At 47.0% G+C, this 20509-nt stretch overlaps 1 protein-coding gene across 4 annotated transcripts in view; it reads right to left on the bottom strand.

Moving 5' to 3' along the window:
* Positions 1–20509, bottom strand: part of PHACTR3 (phosphatase and actin regulator 3) — a 275267-nt gene that overhangs the window by 157248 nt on the left and 97510 nt on the right. Inside the window, exon 1 of one of the 4 annotated variants that reach the window (XM_023231976.2) lies at positions 18647–18753. The exons of the other annotated variants lie outside the window; for them this stretch is intronic. The gene's annotated coding sequence lies outside the window, so the exon portion shown is untranslated. Of the gene's footprint in view, positions 1–18646; positions 18754–20509 lie in introns of those variants that run through there. 4 annotated transcript variants of the gene reach the window in all.

The following is a 20509-nucleotide window of genomic DNA, read 5'->3' as shown; positions in this document are numbered from 1 at the left end:
AAAAAAAAAAAAAAAAATAATAATAATAATAATAATAATAATAATAATGTGAATTTTAAAAACCCAAGATACAGTGTAAGTGGTTGTATTAGTCCATTCTTGGATTGCTATAAAGAATTACCTGAGACTGGGTAATTTATAAAGACAAAAAGGTTTAGTTAACTCACAGTTCCACAGGCTGTGCAGGAAGCATGACTATAGAGACCTCAGGAAACTTATAATTGTGGCAGAAGCTAAAGGGGAAGCAGGCACATCTCACATGACATAGCCGGAGAAGGAGGAAGAGAACAAACCGGGAGGTGCTACCCAGATCTCATAAGAACACATTCACTATCATGAGAACAGCAAGGGGAAATCCACCCCCAGAATCCAATCGCCTCCCACCAGGTCCCTCCTCCAACACCAGGGATTACAATTTGACATGAGAATAGGATGAGGACACAAATCCAAACCATATCAGTGGTACAATTCCAATTTTGTCTACAGTTTCTGTATTTATGTAGGTACCCATAGGAAAAATTATGGTAATAAACTCAGCCAGGATGTCAACCAGATTAATCTCTGGGTGGTGGGATTTTGTGTGACTGCGAGTTTATTTTCACCTGTCCACATCCTTGGGGGAGTTATGAAAATGCATATTACAGCATCTAGCTTACAGAGAGTTCATAGTCCACTTGTTCTGAAGTTTCTGGAAACCTGGCCAATTGCTGCTCAAAGCTATGCCTAGAAGAAGCACTGAATGGCAGAGCACCCAGCAATCACTGGGCTGCTTCTTTCTCTCCATGTTCCTCTGAGCACTTGCACAATCTCCTTGGACCCACAGCATTTCCCCCGTCCCTGCTGCTGTGTCTTCCATGCTGAGGGTCCCAGTGCCTTCATCAGCTGCAACTAGAATAACAACTAGAGCAGCCATCAGTGGTGGGCACTATTCTAAAAGCTTCTATGTATTATTTCATTACAAGCCAGGTAGGTGCTACTATTACTCCATCATACAGACGCAGTCAGTGAGGTTCACAAAGGCCAGTGCCTTGCCCCAAACCTAGCTTGTTGAAGAATAACTTAAATTCCTTCTATTTTTTCACCTCTTTCTTTTCCAACCTTTACCTCCAGTATCTTTCTTTCCTTCTTCCATCCAGGCTTTCTCTCATTTCCTTCCTATTTAAATATCTAACTTCATAACTCACTCACTCCCTTCCTGCCTTTCCACTTTCTTTCATCCTATATTTGTGGTGACCTACTAGGTGCCAACGATATAATAGTGAGTCAAGGAGATTCCTGTCTTCATGGAGCTTACAGTTTGGGAAGAGAAGCAAACAAGTTCACTTCCACCTGTGTATGTGATCCATGTGTGACAAGCAGAGGGAGACAGAAGCCAAAACAATGGTCTGTGGGTCCCTGACGAGCCTCTCACCTGAAGGATTGAAAAGGACGCTCATTTCAGGAACTTCTAGCCTTTTCATGACAAGGTAAACAGCCCACAACAGAAAGACAGATAGAGTCTGCATCTCTGCAAAGTTCAGCTGGGAGACACATTTCTATAAAGTCATATATGACACAAAATACAGGGCCAGTCAGCCTCTATATGGTCAGCGAGGCAAACTGCAAAAATGGCCACATTTCTTCATCTCCCCAGACTAGGTCCCTTTGCAGTGAACTCTGTTCTTCCCATCAAGAGAAGATGTGTGCCCCCTTCCTTTGAATCTGGGCTGGACTGGGACTTATGTTGCCAATTGCAGGTAGAAGAGATGGTGGGCCTGATTTGAGCCTAGGACTAATGGGGCTTTGCACATTTCCCTCTTGCCTGGGGTTCTGCCTCCACCATGTGAACAGGCCCAAGATGAAGAGTACAGAACGGAGTTGAGTCACCCCAGTTATTCCAGCTGACACCAAAATCAGACAGTGTTATACCCAGCCTGCAGTTGAATACAGATGCATGCGGGGGTCCAGCCAAGACCAGAAGAACCACCCAGCTAAGCCCAGCCTAATTGTCAACAAAATCACAAGCTAAATTCTGGAATAATTTGTTGCCAGAAATAGGTAACTGATACACCAGGTACCATCTCAGTCTCAGAAGCAGTGAAGCTACAGACAGGGCTGGTGCCTCCCCTAAGAGCCTATTGAGTCTGTATAAACGGTTCTTTGTTATTTCTGATAGTTGGGAGAATGAAAACATCATATTCACAGAGTTCAGTGAGAGCACATGAATAGATGTGAAGTCAAACAGCACTGTCCCAATGTCTTAGAAACCTAATGTTTACCCCAGATGAAACAGACTACCCTAAAAGTAGGTGATGATTCCAAAACCGACCCCAAGCTCAACAAGTGTTTTTAAAGATTCCCAGAACAAAGAGAAGAGAAGAGAGACAGGGATGGATTGTGGGCTAAGTCAAGCACATAGGTGCAACAAGTCACAGGATCTCAGAGGATAAGGATGTCCGTGTCAGACGCCGATGCTTATTCTCTAAGCATCTCTCATTTGATCATCACACAACCCTGAGCCAACCACTATCAGGACCCCCACTTTAGAGTGGAGGCAACTCCAGCTATAGGGGTTAAGGAATCTGCTCAAGGTCATACAGGTGGTCATGACGGTGACGTGAACCCAACAAATTCTCAAACCAAACCAAACCAAAAGAGAAGACAGCCACACACCATATATAATGATGCTTTCATTTTATAAGTGAAAAACCTAAGGCTTAGAAACATTAAACAAGTTATAAAAACCATTACCTTTTATCATTGAGTACTTACCCAGTGCCAGACAATGTCCTAAAGGTTTTATATACATTTTCTCATTTAATCCTAACACCCTATAATTGACATACATTATTCTAGTTAAAAGGCAAAAATACAGATGTGGAGATTCATAAGTTGCCCAAGGTCATAAGGGATGGAGTTGATATTTTAACCAAGGCTCCCTTGTTCCAAATATTGCCATAGAGCTCTAGCCAAGAGGAGGCAAGGTCTAGCAGGGCACCAGGCTCTCTGTGCTCACACTGGCTCTGCATTCACCTTTTTAGTGCTCAGTTTCCTCACCTGCCTCAAAGCGTTGTTTGAGGACTGAAGGGTTAACTCATGGAGAGTACAGAGAATGGTATCGGGCACATTGTCCAAAAATGTTCATTGTTTGCATCACCAGAAGCATCCATCATCATCTTCCTTCCTCCTCCTCTGAGGTCACAGAGACCATGACAGACTCACAACCAAACCACAAGCCCAGGCCCTGGCAAGGGACAGCCAAAATCATCACTGGGCAATTGGCCTGAGACTATTTATAAGTTGATGGTAACTCAAAGTGAGTACAAACAAGGACACCTCCGGAGCTGAACCACCGGTGACCTTCAGGGTTGTCACCCAATTCTATTTATTACCATTCTAGGCCAGTGGCCCTGTTGGGTATAGGCTTGTAGGGCTTTTGTTCTTGAGACTGGATTTCACACCACTCACTTCCTTATCAAACACCGTGCCCTGGGGACTTGTAAGGTTCTCCCCACAAGATCAATGAAGCCAACCCCTCTGAAAGAACTTCCTTCCAACTTTGACCATGGAGACAAAGGAGTGGTGTTGGCTACATTGCAGCCTATCTCGGAAGGCTAAGAGATAAATGGAAGTAAAGGTTGAATTCCTGAGCTTTGTCCTTTCTTCTAAAAGCAACATAGCAGAAGGAGCTGCTTGGATTCTAAAGGTCAGATTTAAATCGTAGCAGTCCGCTAAGCTAAATATTAAGTTCTTTCTGGGTACCTAAAAACATGCAGGGTCAAAAGCTGGATGCTTGGTGGGGCGAGTGGATCTGGAGGGGGGTTCAGGGTTGGGGATTCCCTGGTTTCTCACTGCCATAAACTCACAGCATCACTTTGATAAAATCATATCCTCTCCAGAAAATGAGAGAGTTAGAAACCTCCTCTGCATCCTTCCAGGATTAAAATTCTATATTTCTTACACAACTAAAATCCTGATAAAGTTATCAGATATTTAAAAGACATATAGGAAATAAGATAAAATTTATATAAAAAATAAACAAGAAGTAGAAAAAGCTGCAAGAGGAATAAGGTATGAGGGAAAGAGACTTCTGTTATGAAAACATATAATATAGTGATAATAATTAAAACAATGTGGTTTTGTTGCAAGGATAGACAGAATTCAATGGGACAAAACGAAAAGTCCAAAAATAGACACAAAATTGTATGGAATTTAATATATTTATAAAGGAGGCAAGAAAATCAGAGAAAAGCAACTATCATTCAATAAATGGAGTTGGGACAATTGATGGCAATCTAAAATAGAAAAGTAGGTTGGCTCTATCCCTCACATTTTATATCAAAAGAAATTCTAGTCTGATCAAAGTTTTAAATACAAAAGATGAAAGCATAAAGAGTAAAATAAAATCACCCCTGTTGACAATCAGAGGAAGCTTCTGACAGGAGAGCCAAGGTCACCACCACGACACCTGAGGCCATATAGAAGCTACAAATGTGACTGACGTCCCCTCCACATGCAGGGATCCTGCTCTTACCCAGCCTCAACTAGTTCCTCCAACCTCCTGAACAAAGACCACTGAGATATCCTATAGTGGGAGGCCTCTTTCTTGATAGTATCAGATAGACCTGGTCCTTGCTTCTTTCATTTCTTCTAGAATCATCCAGTTCATACGTCAAGCCCTGTAAAAAAGCCCTCCCAGTCCTGCATATTGGGATGCTGTCATGGCCCTCAATGCTGTGTTACCCTGTGATGCAGGAAGCTCCATAAATCTAATCTGATTTGATCCCAGGAATGTCTCTCGTGGCCATTGGCAGGGAGGCTTTTGTAATATGAACAGGTAGCAACTCATTAGTTAAATGTTCATTATTAGTAGCTTAAGCACCAGAGACCTCCGAGGAAAGAGAAGGGGATGGTGAACTCGAGGTGGATCCCTTTCCTGGGAACCCTGGATCTGAAACTATTCCACCATGAGATGCTTCATCCACCCAGTAAGGAGGAAGAATTTCCTAGGAGGAAGAGGAGGAGGAGAAGGAAGATATTTCCTGCTTTGGAGCATGAAATCACTTCTCAATGATACAGTCTCCCCACAAAACTAAAGTCTCCTTCCATTCTGCATACACCTCCTGTGCCCAAAGAAGCACCGCGCTGAAGGCCGGGGACGCAGGCTAATGCTAAATGTGACTTTGGCTCTCAGGAAGCTGACAACCCGGTGGGGGAAGAGACAGAGCAAGCCAGACAACTAAGACAGTGGGGATGGGGTCTGAGGGCCCTGAAGGATTAGCCCAGAATGCCAAAGGGCATCAGGAAGGATGACGTGATGGACCCTGGTGAAATTGGAAGGGGCCTTCCTGCAGAAATGATGCTGAGGCTAGGATGGGAGGGTGAGCTGGAGTCAGCCAGCAAACATCTGTGTTTGTGCATGGCAGGGGGCAGTGTGGGTTAGAGTTCTAGCACAGCTCAGACCATGTGTCCAGGTCCCCAGACTCAAAGAATCATGCCATCATAAGGCCAGAGGTGCAGGATGGGGCTTGGTGAGGAATTTGGGTGTTTTGTTTTGTTTGATTTTACAAGCCATGAGCAACCACTGAAAGATCTGAAACAAGATGGGAACGTGGAGGAAGGAGTGCAGCCTGTCATAATGAGATTTGAAGTTTCAAATGATCACTCCCATTGCCCAGCAGAAACCCAATTAGATGGGCCTAATAGAGGAAGCTGGAAGGCTCAGGATGCATCTATATCCTCCCAGTGCAGAGAGAAGGGGGGCCTGGACCTTCGTGGTGTGGCTGGGGATAATGAGAAGCAGATGAATTGGAGAGGTGCTGAAGGCTGGAGATGCCAGGATTCAGGGATGTGGCAGGGATGGGGATGAGGAGGAAAATGGAAGGGGCAGGTGAATGCCCAGGTTTCTGGCTTCAGTAGCTAGGTGGAGGGTGGTGCCCTCCCCTGGAACTTTGCAAGAGGATGAGGGATTACCACTTTGGGATCCCTGGCAAGGTCTCAGTTTCCTTTAGTGCCAAATGAGGGGCTGGACTACTGTAGGTGGTTCAAAATTGTTTCACTGGCTATGTCTGGACTCCAGGCGAATCCACGCAACATCCTAGTATCCAAACCGATCAGATGGGAGGGGACAGTGGATGGCACCTGTAACCCGGTCAGCTTGGTTTGCTCCTCAACAGGCAGACCCTGCGGCACCTCTACAAAACTCCTCAAGATCCCCATACAAGTGTGAAAAAACGCAGGACTCAACAACTCCCCAGCCCCTGCCATCTCTGTCCCACTCTACGTTTGACACACCATCTTCCCGCTTCTGGTTCACCCCACTACCCGACCTCAGACCTACCCCACAATCCATTTGGCCTTCTGGCCAACCTGGAACTGAGTTCTGCCCCGCTTGGAGAATGACCCTTCCTCCAAGGCCACCCCACCAAGGGCTGAAAGGACAGTGGGTCCTACCCACTGAGCTGATGCTGCCCGTGCCTTGTTTCTGCCCTCAGCCCCTGCAAATCCACATGGCAACTCTCCTGGCATCATGAAAAGCCTGCACACAGCAGAGAAGTTGGCTCTTAAGACACGCATTTAAAAATACCCATGAGATAGTGTGGGTATCTGGAGAAAAAATGAAGCCAGGCACCTCGGCCCACACAGGATGCAAATATGTGCCTTGGAGGAATCTATGTTGTTTCTCAAACAGAGGCCTGAGATATGAGCACCACCAAATAACAGAAATTAGCGTTCCCAACAACCACAGCATCGCCCAGCCCGAGCCCGCGAGAACAAAGCTTACTTCCTACAACACTCTTGGCCTCTTTGTCCCGATCACATTAAAATAACTCTAACAATGGAGTGGCCCTAATCTCGCAGTTTGAGGAAAAAGTTTCGTCATTATTTATTTATTCAGCATTTATGAATTACCCCCACTGTGTTCCAGACAATGATGTAAGACAGCTTACAGAAATGAAACTGCAGTTAAGAAAAACAAGACAAAATCAAAAAAAGGCCAGGGAGAAAGTAAATGAAGGAGGAAAAATACATGATTCCATGGCTTCAATACACAAAACATACTGTAGGGTTCTGTGCAGGGATTGGAGGTTGGAACTGATATTGGATGCTGGACTTCCTAGCAACCCCAGTGAAGAGAGAAACATGATCACTGACACCATTCTCAGAATCCGGAAGATAAAGCCAACTAGGCTTTTCCAGTACTACCAACAATATGGTCCTGTGGTTTCCCATAAAGCAGATGTTTGGGATGAAGAAGAGGATATCCTTAATGCTAGTCCACCCGGGATAAAGGGGAGGGGCTTACATGGTCCCAAATGACCCCAAACATCCATTTGGTCTATTCTCACTCCTCTATCCTGCCTTCCACTAGAGTCCTCTACAAATTTGCCTTATACCACTTTCATGATATTTGTCATATACGCACACGTAGCTGCATGATAATGTACATAATGTTTTAAGGCAACTCACTTTTTGCACCTAAATAATCTATTAAAGAAACTTTACATCTTGGTTCTAATAGGAAAATCAGAATAAATATCCAAAAATATTAAGTGGCCACAAAATAAATTGCAATGGAAACAAGTCAGTGTAATTCCATTCTGGCAAGACACTGTGTCCATCAAGGGTTCTGCGCCTGAGGCTGCTCTCTGCTTGTTAGAAAAGAGAAATCATCCAATATCACCAGTCAGTGACACATGAGCCACAAACTACAACTTTCTCCTTCATATACAACCACACAACTGAAAGATAATTCACAGGGGAACATCCAGCAGACCACAGGATTCTGTGAAATTCAAAGCCCCACGTGATGTGATTTTCTTCTGAAACAGCGCTACTCAAAGCGTGTCCTAGCAGTGTCCTGCTACAGTGCCCATCTGGAAAGTGTTTCTTGCTGGCAGCTACAAGATAAGTATCTGTTCCAGGTACTAGTCCACAAACCTTCTTCTCTTAGGGGTGAAGTGTGAAAATGTTTCTCTACACATTAATGAAATTATCAGTTTGCAACAGATTGAAAATTTTTTAAATGGGCCCTATTTTACAGAGGGTGTGAAAAGCACTACTCCAAAATCATCTCTGACACCTCCTGGAGGCTTCAGTCCACACTCTGGGAAATCATGATCCTCTCATCAGCTTCAGTAAATTTTGGTTTCGGTAAAGTTCATGAGTCTGCTGCATTCAACTGATACTGGAATAAGCTGGATTTTTCCATTTGCTAGCAAACACTTCTTGTGCCCTACCTTTCTTCTTATTAACTCAGTAGTGTTCTCTTTAATTCCATTCTATTCCACTTTTTGAAATCTACTACAAGGTAACAACATCACCCTCATCACCACAATCACCACCATCACAATCACCACCACCATCATCATCACCATCACCACCACGATCATCATCATCACTATAACCACCATCATCACCACTATCACGACCATCATCACAATCACCACCATCATCACCACCACCATCATCATCACCATTACCACCATGATCATCATCACCACTATCACCATCATCACCACTATCACCACCATCATCACCACTATCACCACCATCATCACAATCACCACCATCATCACCACTACCATCATCATCACCACCACCACCATCATCATCACTAGCACCACCATAATCACCAGTATCACCACCATCACCACCATCATCACAATCACCACCATCATCACCACCACCACCATCATCACCACTAGCACCACCATCACCACCATCATCACCACCATCACCATCACCACCATGATCATCATCACCACTATCACCATCATCACCACTATCACCACCATCATCACAATCACCACTATCATCACCATCACCATCATCATCATCACCATCATCAAAATCACCACCATCATCATCACCATGATCACAATCACCACCATCACCACAATCACCATCATCATCACCACCATCATCACAATCACCATCATCATCATCACCACCATCATCACAATCACCACCATCATCATCACCATCATCAAGGCAGTTCACATTTACGCAAAAATGTAATGTGGTGGGCGCTGGCACTGTTCCAGGACTTTAAACATAATTGAGTTATTTAATCCTCCCTCTAACTCTAGAAAAGGTATTATTATTACTCCCATTGTATAGTTGAGGAAACTGAGGTATTGTGTGGCATAAAATGAAGTTGGCCAAGGACACTTGACTAATAAATACTAGGGGCCAAGACCACATGTGTGCAGTTAGGCCCCAGCTCCATGCTCTTGGCCACTCTTCTCATTCCCTTTCAGTCTCACTCAATAACCAACAAAATGCTGTGTCCTAGGACTTGGATACCTTTCAGGGTCTATTAAAAGATATGAGCTGAATTCCTGTCTTTAAGGTGGGCACCTTATAAATTCAGAAGGAAAACCCTCACATAGGAAAAGTTAGGTATGTGGTGGAGCTCACCCCCATGCCACATGAATGAAAGAGTCCCTCATATCATGGTTCAGCATCTTTGCATTATTCATGCCTCATTCCTGCATTCATTCAGCCAACTGGCAGTTACCAAGGGCCTCTGGTCCAGGCAGTGTTGATGCAGTGCAGGGGACAACAGGCAAGGCTGCCCCCTCATGATGGGCAAGTTCTGGTTGGGTGAAGCAGAACCCACCAGCAGACACTATCAGGCCAGACCGTGATGGGGAAAGTGAGGTGCAGAAGCCACTCTAAAAGGACGGTCAGGGAGGGCTGCTCTCAGCAGGTGACATTCAACCTGAGCCCCAAAAGATAATGGGCTGACCAAATGGTAAGGCAGGGGACAAGTGTCCTGAGATGGCATGGCAGAGGCAATGACCTTGAGGTGGAAGATGGTCTGACGAGTTCCAGCAACGTGAGCAGAGGCCAGAGTGGCCGGAACTCCAGGATCAACAGGAAAATGGCAATGGTGGCAGTGAACCCTCCTGGAGCATTCACCAGCCTTGTGCTGGGCGGTATTCTCAGCACTTGAATATCTCAATGTTCAGAACAACCCTACCAGGCAGGTCCTTTCACCACCACCATCTTACAGATGGAGAAAATGAGGAACCAAGTCACAAAGCAAGCATGTGGTAGAGCCAGGGTTCAAACCCAGGCTGGTAGGGTCTCCCAAGTCCATGCTGCCAGCCACCTGGCTATGTGGCCACTGTTCCCCAGGAATGAAAGACAAGATGAGGAAGGCAGGCAGGATCTCAGAGGCTGTGGTCCAGGGGCAATGGGAGGCAGGGACAGGGCAAGGTCTGATATGCATTTCAGGATGCCTTCCCAGCTGCTGGGCAGGAAGGGGGCCACAGCACTGCAGGGCAGAATCAGGGACACAGCAGGAGTGGGGTGTAGGGCCCCAAGAGCAGGACAGTGGCAGAGTAGCCAGAGGTGGGTGAAGTGGGGAAAGAGGTGGAGGTGGTGAGTCAAGGTTTCATGAAAAAGAGGGCCCTGGAGGCACAAGTAGAATTCAGAGAACTCAGGAAGAGTGGGGAGGACACGCCAGACCAAGGGACCTGCAGAAGCAAAGGAGTGAGAGCTGAGCTACGGGACGTGCTGAGCTCATGCTGTGCCACAGGACATGCTGAGCCACGGGACATGCTGGGCCATGGAATGAGTCAGGCTCAGTAGCCTGGAGCCCAGCAGTGTGTTCAGCAGCAGATTCTTTCATCCTCAGAGCCCTTCATCCGGCATTTTCAGAGCATCTCCCAAATGCCTGCGCAATTGTGGGCACGATGTCATAAGAGCTCAGCAGATCCTCCTCTCCAGGGGCTCCCAGCCCAGGGAAGGCGTCAGACACTTCTGGATTCCTGCGGATGAGGTTGTGGAGGGAAACTGCAAACTCACAGTAGGAAGGACCTCAGAGACCCAAAATCCCTTCTCGTGCTGAGAGAAGCCTGAGTCTGTTTACATGCTTCCTAGGACAGCAGACTCCCTCCCTCACCATCATCCTAGGGTAGACTGCAGGTAACATGGACAACTCCCATCTCCAGGCAAAAAGTACAGGAGTATCCTTGCCTGTCTCCAGACCAGCCACAGAGAGAAGGTTCTGCAAAGGCCCCTCAGCACCAAGGCCACCTCCAGGCCTGGGCAACCTGAAGCAAAACCCACCAGCTGAAACAGACCGTGAGCACACACCAGCTCTTTGCTGCTTCATTCTGCAAGGAACAAGGTCAGTCCTGGCTCACCAGGCATTTGATGAAAGCCTGTAATGTCAAAAAGGGACCCCAACATATAAACTGAAAAAAGAAACAGCCCCAAAGAAAGATATTATTCAGGAGCAGACTACTTAATTTAAAAAATATGAGCCCTAATGAGAATTCTCAGAGAGAAAGCCTGTGCCCAGAGGGAAGTGAAACCAACACCCTGGTATCCTTTATATCCCTCCCAGCTGGCTGCAGGGCCACATCCTAGAACCATGCAGGAAAAATCCCACCCTTTCTTTCAAGGTTGTCATCCCTCAAGTCTGTTCTAGAATAAATAGCCATTGCCCCCACTATGCATTCTTGCAAATTGCAGTTTGCCTTTCAGAAAACACATGGTCCTAAAGCAAACCCAACCTCCAGCAGAGGGTCAAGCTGGACCCCAAGCTTCCTTCTTGTATCCACTATAACGGCTGCTCAGCTCATCATCTCCCCAAGGGCCAGGCACATAAGAGGGTAAGAAGGTGACTTCAAGGGATTCATGGGCCCAGGACAAAGCAACAGAAGCTAATTTCTTGTCAATTTCCCTCCCATCTTCCAAGAACTTCAAGAGGAGAGTGTTAGTTTGGCATTATGATGACCCTGGCATCTGACCCTTGCTGATCTCTGTGTTTGGATAATACAGAGGACCCTCTGGCTCGAAATCCTTAGTGAGAGTCTATGCCTAACTTGAACTAAATGTTGTTTTGTTGTCATTGTTTTATTTTATGGTTACCTTTTATCAAAGGTAAACAATATTGGATTTCTACTTAAAAGTGCAACATAGAGATATCCTTTTAAAATTACTTTGAATTTAAAAAAAAAGACCTGGTTTAAAAGAAAGTATTTGGCAAATTAGACCACAGGTGGCAGACAAATGACTAAGTTAGGGAGAGAGCGCATTAGCTCACATTCAGCTTCTGCTCAGCTGCGGCCTCCCAAATGCACAGCTCCAGCCCAAACCTCTCTCCCAAGCACAGAGTTGTGCAGCCAATTGCCAATTTGTCATCTTTGCACGGATGTCAACTAGATGCTCCAAATTCACTGTAGCCAAAATTGAACTGCTCTCTCCCTGAAACCTGCTCTACCATGGCCTTCCCCTCATAGGCCAGGACCAACGCTCTATCCTTCTGGTTCTCAGGACAGAACCTGAGAGTCCTCCCTTGAAACTCCACTGTCCCTGTTTCCCCATCTGCTCCCTCAGCCAACTGCATCGTTCCACCTTCTAGAAGTGCCCATGTCCACACCCTCACTGTGGCCAGTTAGCATCATCTCTCACCTGAATTGCAGCAATGACTGCGAGGCTGGTCAGCCCCCTGGGCACTAGTCAGTTCTCAAGTTATCTGATGAATCATAATTAAATCTCAAACTCTCCAATCCCCGCCCCCCGCCCCCACCATCACACTCAGAGCAAAAGCCCAAAGGCTGGCAGAGGCCCCTCCCTACGGTGTCCCTACTTCTCTCCCGTCTCCCTCCCCAGCAATCTCATGTGACTCCAGCCACCACAGGCTCCTCCTCCCTGTTCCTGGAACCCACCAGGTAGGCTCTTACTCAGGGCATCTTCACTGAAGGTTCTCTTTGCCCCGAAGGCTCTTGCCTCAGATAGCCACATGGCTCACTTCCTCACCACCTTCACGGCTTTGCTCGAATGTCACTTCTGTAATGATGCCAATCCTGACACTCCACGTAATACTCAATTGTCTACCGCCCACCACATTTATACCTTCTCTTCCCTCACCCTACCACTCCTGTTCATTTCCCACAACACTTATTATTAACATGCAGGACGATCCCCTACTGGTTATAGGTGCCATTCATTGTCCTCCCCCACTAGCATGCAAGCTCCAGGAGGCTTTGCACACTGATGTTCCAGCAGCTGGAACAGTTTGCACACACTCTAGGGACCCCACAGACTTTGGTTCCATTAAGAGGCCTGATTTCTTTTCCTTTTTTTGAGACTCTGTTGCCCAGGCTGGAGTGCAGTGCCATGATCTTGGCTCACGGCAACCTCTGCCTCCTGGGTTTGAGCGATTCTCCTGCTTCAGCCTCTTGAGCAGCTGGGACTACAGGTGCGTGCCACCACACCCAGCTAGTTTTTGTATTTTTAGTAGAGATGGAGTTTCGCCATGTTGGCCAGGCTGGCCTCGAACTCCTGGCCTCAAGTGATCTGCCTGCCTTGGTCTCCCAAAGTGCTGGGATTACAGGCATGAGCCACCGTGTCTGGCCAAGAGGCCTGATTCTTTTTTTTCTTTTTTTTTTTTCTTTTCTTTTTTTTTTGAGACGGAGTTTCGCTCTTGTTGTCCAGGCTGGAGTGCAATGGCGTGATCTCTGCTCACTGCAACCTCTGCCCCCTGGGTTCAAATGATTCTCCTGCCTCAGCCTCCCGAGTAGCTGGGATTAAAGGCATGGGCCACCACTCGCAGCTAATTTTGTATTTTTACTAGAGACAGGGTTTCACCATGTTGATAAGGCTGGTCTTAAACTCCCGACCTCAGATGATCCGCCCGCCTCGGCCTCCCAAAGTGCTGAGATTACAGGGGTGAGCCACCATGCCCAGCCCAGAGGCCTGATTTCTATCAAAGTCTGCTCCCTGCAGGACCTGGGCAAAGATGTTTGTAAATCTGAGCTGGAAACCTGAAGCTTATGAACATTAAACTTCTCCTCCTGTTGTCTCAGCCTCCCTAACAGTCTGTTATCTGTTTGGCCCCTGAGTATATGGGATGCTTTGTTAATGCTTTTGTTGATTTGTGTCATCTACCCATTCTATTAACCTGCCAAGTGGGTGAGGCAAATGTTGAAGACTCAGAACCTGGGATGGAACCCTGTGGCATTCCTTTAGAGACCCTGCACTGCCACAGTCATCAAAATGTTTTACAAATTTTTTGGACATGTCAAAAAGTAGAAAAAATAGTATAATGAACAATCACATGTACTCTAGACTCCATAATTCTTAATATCATGCTACACGTCTTTAGTATGAGTATGTATATATGCACACGTGCACATGTGTGTATGTGTGGAATCTCCAAGACAGCCAGCCCACGGAAACAAATTAGGATGGGCAAACTTTTTCTGCAACGGGCCAGAAGTAAATATTTTCAGTTGTGTGGACCTATGGTCTCTGCCTCAGCTACTCTGTTGGAAAACAGCCAGAGAAGTGTGTAAGTAAATGGGTGTGTGTTCCAATAAAACTTTATTTAAAAAACAAGGTAGCAGCCTGAAAACCCCGGGAAAATGATAACTGGCACATAATTCAACTTTTTCCTGGGCAGATGCCACAGCATCCTGCAGGGTAAACACACCTGACATCAATATTTTCAGCACACCCTTAGAATGACACTGTATGACAGATGCACCTGAATGTGTGTTCCAAACTAGGGAATCCGGGAGTGGCCCATCCAGAGATCTGTTCCTATCTATGATGAACATCTGAGCCTCCGTCCTGTCCTGTGGAACACGCGCCATACAGGGGATTGAGGCCCTGAGGTTTGGGTTACTATCAGGGGTGTCCAATATTTTGGCTTCCTTGGGCCACATTAGAAAAAGAAGAATTGTCTTGGGCCATACATAAAACACACTAACACTAATGATAGTTGATGAGCTAAAAAAAAAAAAAATCTCATAACACTTTAAGAAAGTTTACAAATTTGTGTTGGGTCGCATTCAAAGCCATCCTGGGCTGCATGCGACCCACAGGCCTCGCGTTGGACATGCTTGGGTTACACGAAGGTTGCCAGGTGGAGGTTGTTAGGGGTGGGTGCTAAGTGAAAATGCTGTATACAATGCATGATGTTTGCAGGCGGTTGCAGTTGTGGTTTTCTTGCCCTGTCTGCTGCCACCGGACTGTAGGAAGGTGGATATGTGGTCCAATCTGCTGCCGCTGGACCATTTCTGAACATTAAAGCAGTTCTCCTGTCCAGCCTGCCACCACTGGACCGTTTCTGTACGTTAAGACAGTTGTCTCCATCCCGCCACCACTGGACCCTCTCCCCTGCATGTAAGTCCCTAATAAAACTGCATGTCTTGTTTGCTGGCTCCAGGTCTCTTCTTTGGCCTCTTGAACCTGGTACCTTCCCTACTGAGGTTAATGGGGTTCAGCACAACACATCCCCACACGGAACCCTTCTGGACCAGAGTCCTCTGACCCAGAAACACCAGAAGATAGGAGGTGGGGATAGGAAGAAGGAAGGAGGGAGGGAGAGCAGAAGAGAGGGAAACCAGGGAGGAGGGAGTGAAAGAGAAGGGAAGGGAAAGGAGGAAAGAACAAGGAGATAAAGGATCAGGGAGAATGGGAGGAAATGAGAACTCCCAAAAGCAATGCGTGTGCCTGATATGGTTTGGCTCTGTCCCCACCCAAATCCCTTCTTGAATTGTAGCTCCCATAGTTCCCACGTGTTGTGGGAGGGACCCAGCAGGAGGTAATGGAATCACGGGGGCAGTCTCCCTCATACTATTCTTGTGGTAGTGAGTAAGTCTCATGAGATCTGATGGTTTTATAAGGGGACACCCCTTTCGCTTGGTCCTCATTCTCTTGTCTGCTGCCACGTAAGATGTGCCTTTCACCTTCTGCCATGATTGCGAGGGCTCCCCAGAGGCTTCATGTGAAGCCTCTTTTTCTTTATAAATCACCCAGTCTTGGGTATGTCTTTATCAGCAGTGTGAAAATGGACTAATATAGTGCCAGTGCCCACGCCACCCAGAGCAACACAGCTGTGAACATGTGGGTGATCTTGATTTACTCACTATCACGCACACACACAAGAAAAGCTGTCCTAAGCCCTATTATTGTGTTTACCATGTTAATATGATGTTTATTATACAGAAAAGTATTAGAAATAGAAATAGTATGAATTTAGAAAAGTATGAACACCCATTGTTCCAGCAATTAATATCTTGCTGAGTTTCGTGTGTGTGCATGCACATGCACTTCACTTATGTCTGTGTGTGCTGTTGGCCATCTCAAAGTAAGTTGTCTGAGTCGTGATGCTTCATCCTCCCTAAATAACATCACAGCATCGGACACTGTCAGGAGCCATCCTCTCAGTCAGCTAATTTTATTTCAACTTTAATTTCTTTTTCAATCAAGTCCATCTTCAACCGCGTGGACAGGATACACAACAACTGAAAATCTCCTGCTCCACCATCTGTATATTTCTTAAATTGGCTCTCTGGACGTAGGCATCGTCCACCCCCTAAATATTTACCAACCCTCCGCCATGATCTCCATCTGTGATTCAAAGTGCAGTGCTGGACCGGCGTCAGCATCACCTGGGAACTTGTGAGAGATGCAAATTACTTTCCCCTCACCTCCCCCCGCCGCAGCCACCCAGACCTGCTAACTTAGAAACTCTGCCAGTGGGGCTGCAGTCAATCAACAGCCCCTCCAGGTGCTTCTGATACAGGTTCCCAAGATGTAAGAACCACTGCTTGCTGCCTTCTGGTCCAGCAGGAGGAGGAGCAGTGCCTACCCTTCAGGTGCTCCCGGGCAGGAAATCAGCAGTAGAAAGAAAATCAAAGGATCGATTGTGTTCTGCATCTTTTAAAGTTAATTGATAGTATCATAACTTTCCCCGAATAACAACGATATAATATGCTCCAGCAAGGAGCATATTTCTGCCCCACAAAACACAGATTACAAAACACAGTAAGCTCCGCAAATAGATGAGATTCAGCTGCGACATGTCGAATTATGTCAAGATGCAAGGAAGAAAGGAAGCTAAAAATAGCAGCAGAGGCTCAGCACCAAGAGCTCCGGATCATCAACCTCACGACTGGAGAGAAACTGCCTCCAGCCATTCCTCGGGTCCTAAGCGGCCCTAGACAGGAGGACCGCGCTCCCGTCCATATGTCATGTGCCTTCATGCCAACAACTCCACGGTGCAAAGCGTGTGGCTCCCGGGGAGGCAGGAGTGAGCAGGCTGCTCTGAAGAGTGGTATTTTATACTTTAAAAATAGAATTTCTGAGCATACACGATATGAACAGTCACCCCACAAGCAAAACTACTGTATTATATAACAACGACGTGTTGAAGCCCTGTAAGCCACAGCCTGAAGGTGTATAATATAGACTCAGGGCTGAACAGCTTGGCAACCAAAGAGTTAATACCCAAAACATACAGGAAAAAAAAAATCTGTATCTATTTCGTGTAGACAGAGAATTGCAAACTGCCAAGCTACCTATGGGCTTGGCTCAGGAATGGAAGAAAATGTATGGGCAAGAAAGAGCACATTTTCATACTGGCCTATTATTTCAGCTTGTGGTGTAAAAGTTGTGAGATTAAACAGCAGTAAATTTGCAGAACATCTTAGTGGGAATGCTTACTTCTGCTGAGAGTTGCACCTAGGTGACAGCCGAAATGGTGGCTCCGGGACTGCGTTCCTCTGATCCTCTCCTTAGTTAAACAATATACTCTTGATTATTTCTGAATGAACCTCACCATGGATTTTTCTCATTTGTTATTCTTAGATTGTGTATGTGGTTACCATCGTTATGCATGCGCGTAATTCCGTAATTCCTCCTCAAAGAACAACGCGCAAACCACACTCCACAAAAGGACTCTTAATTTCCCATATTTCCTGTCCTCTAAAAAGAAAGCAAGCATTTCAGGGAAGGGGGTTTAACATTCAGACAACCTCTCCTGAAGTCCTTGGGATCCTGAATTGCTATTTTCCACTGGGTCAAAAAATAAAATAAAACCTTGCAGCTTAAAAACACAGCAGGCACCTTTGGAAAGCAATGTTGCTTCCAAGAACTTAACCATGACCCATATTAACACTTAGAATTCACTTCTCCGTCTCCTTCTTGGGCCCCCAACTCCAGATATCCAACTGTACTTGCAAACCATTTTTCAGAACCAAAAGTCCACAAATGACACTAAATGTAAAACCACACAAAAGCCAAGTGTGCCCTCTCCCTCACCCACACCCGCACTCCTACCCAGAGTTCAGTGGTGGAGATCCCGGAAGGACAATGACTCCTGATAGTGGAGCATATGTTCCTGACAGTAAATGAAGGCATCAACCTCCACTGCGGGAAACCTCCTCTACTTTGAATTTTTACAAAACCTGGCTTAAGAATAGGACACCATGCAGTCAAAATGCACATCAATGACAATCTATTATTTCCTGGAAACGATCTTACAATCTAGAGACAAAAAGGCATCCGAGTGAAAATTTTATCTTTAGCCCAGAAGTAATAGGTTAAAATAACATTCACATGCAAACAAAAGACCTTCGTGGCTCTTTCTGGACTCTGTGGCAGAAACCCAGGGCTGATCCTGGTCTGACCCCTTAGACACATAAAAATGACCCATCTGTGGCTCCAAGAGGGGCAGCCTCCACCCCTCACCCCAGACTCCAAATGTCATCTGATTCGAGAAAAAAAAAAAAAAAAAGTCATTCTCCTAGGGCCCTGCTGCTGCTAGAATTTGCAAACGCTTTGTCTTTAAGAAGCCTGTCCCTAAACACAGTCCCTGCCCTCTGCCTCACCAGAGACGTGGGGCAAAGCAACTCACCTTATGGTCACAGAGGGATCCTGGACGAAGGGCTTCTTCATCTTCCCCAGAACCCCTGCTCTCCCATCGGGCTTCTGGAGTCTTTCTCTCAAACCTCCCTGAAAGGTCAAGATTGGCAAAGAGCCCCCACACAGCCCTGGCGCTCTCACTTGCTCCTGGGGACTAGCTCTGCTCCCTGAGCAAACCTCCAACCCGGCACACACTGCCATTGTCAGGAAGCTCCTGGCTGCATTTTGGGGCTGAACACCATTATTATCTGTAAACATTTTTAAATATAGATGTGCAGGAGGCAGAGTTGGGGCAGGGGTGGGGGTGAGGAGGGCAACCCAGGCTCTGAGTGTCTGGCTCAGTAGATCAAGTGCTGGCCCCCAGCAAGCCTCCCCTCTGTTCAGGGACAGGTGCGTTCTCCTCTCCGTGCCCGAGATGTGTCACTCAGCACTGCCAGAACACTGCCTAGGCTGGCATGTGGCCAGAGCCTGGCAGAAACCACCTGAACCAAAGCCCTAAATCCCATATACAGAACCCACAATGGCAGCAACTCTTCCTGGCCTTAGGCAAGTTCCAGGAACTAGCAGGACTGGAGTTTTTCTTAGGGCCCTCTCTTCTCCTTTCCCTGCTTCCACTGCTACCACGATGACCTTGGTGACATGGGGCAGAGGGGACCTTGGCCATGCAGAGTCCTGAGGCAGCTGCTGAAGTCTTAGATCAGCGAGGCTGCCTGGAGCCAAGCCCCAAGGAACTTCAGGAGACAAGGAGTCTGATATGCAACCTGAAAACAAAAAATGCTGAAGCCAGGGACCCTTGGTGCACCTTTTTTCCAGGCCCAAGCCCAGGTGGCAGACAGATGGGGAGGTCGAGGACCTAGGCTAGGCTCACCTGTAGCCCCAACGCCGGCTGCTGCAGGTATGTCTGTTGCTGGCTTAGGTGCAGGAACACAGGGTCAGCTGGGGAGGGGCCCGGAGCAGGGCCGGTGACATTTGGGACCACACAATTCTCTGTGGTGGGGGCTGTCCTGTGCATGGTAGGAGGTTTTGCCACATCCCTGATAGCTACATGCTAGAGGCCAGAAGCACCCTCCAGACCAGTTATAACAACCAGAATGTCTCCAGGCATTGCAGTGTCCTCTGGGGGGAAAATCACCCCAAAGAGAGAAGTGCTGCTGGCAAGACAGACAGCTGTAGGTCTGAACCAGGACCACCACTCTGTAACCATCTGAATTCAGGCAAGGGACTTCATCTCTCTGACCCTCAGAGACGGGGTAACAGCCCAGAGCCAGGAACTGAACGAATGAAGCTTTGCTATGAAGAGGCGGTTGCCCCCTGACACCACAGGAGCCCAGATCCTTTCTGCAGGGGATGGGGGAGCTGGACTCAGATCCAAATTCTGCTCCCAACACACTGTAGTGGGGACATCTCTCCTCTCTTCTGTGTACCCACCTGTACAATAGGGTACCCTTCCCCAGGGATGGTGTGACATGAGCTCAGAGAGCTACCCAAAGTGCCCATCACAAGGTACAGCCTCAATACGATGGGCTGGGAAGAGGGAGAAGGACAGGGAGGAAGAGGGGTAAGTTGAGAGGAAAAGGGGGAAGGGAAGAGGGAAAAGAATAGGAAGGGGAGGAGCAGAGATGGGGGGGGAGGAGGGGCAGACAGGAGAAGGGGGAGGAACAGAAGCGGGAACAGGAGAAGGGGGAAGAACAGGAGAAGTGGGGACAGGAGAAGCGGGGACAGGAGAAGGTGGGAAGAGGAGAAGGGGGAAACAGAAGGAGGGCGAACAGGAGAAGGAGGAAACCAGAGAAGGGGGGAACAGGAGAAGGCGGGACAGGAGAAGGTGGGAAGAGAAGAAGGGGGAACAGGAGAAGGG

The sequence above is a fragment of the Piliocolobus tephrosceles genome, chromosome 20 (genome assembly GCF_002776525.5).
Source record: "Piliocolobus tephrosceles isolate RC106 chromosome 20, ASM277652v3, whole genome shotgun sequence".
Taxonomy (NCBI): domain Eukaryota; kingdom Metazoa; phylum Chordata; class Mammalia; order Primates; family Cercopithecidae; genus Piliocolobus; species Piliocolobus tephrosceles.
Note: the sequence above shows the minus strand (reverse complement) of the source record. Positions and strands in the feature narration are given on the sequence as shown.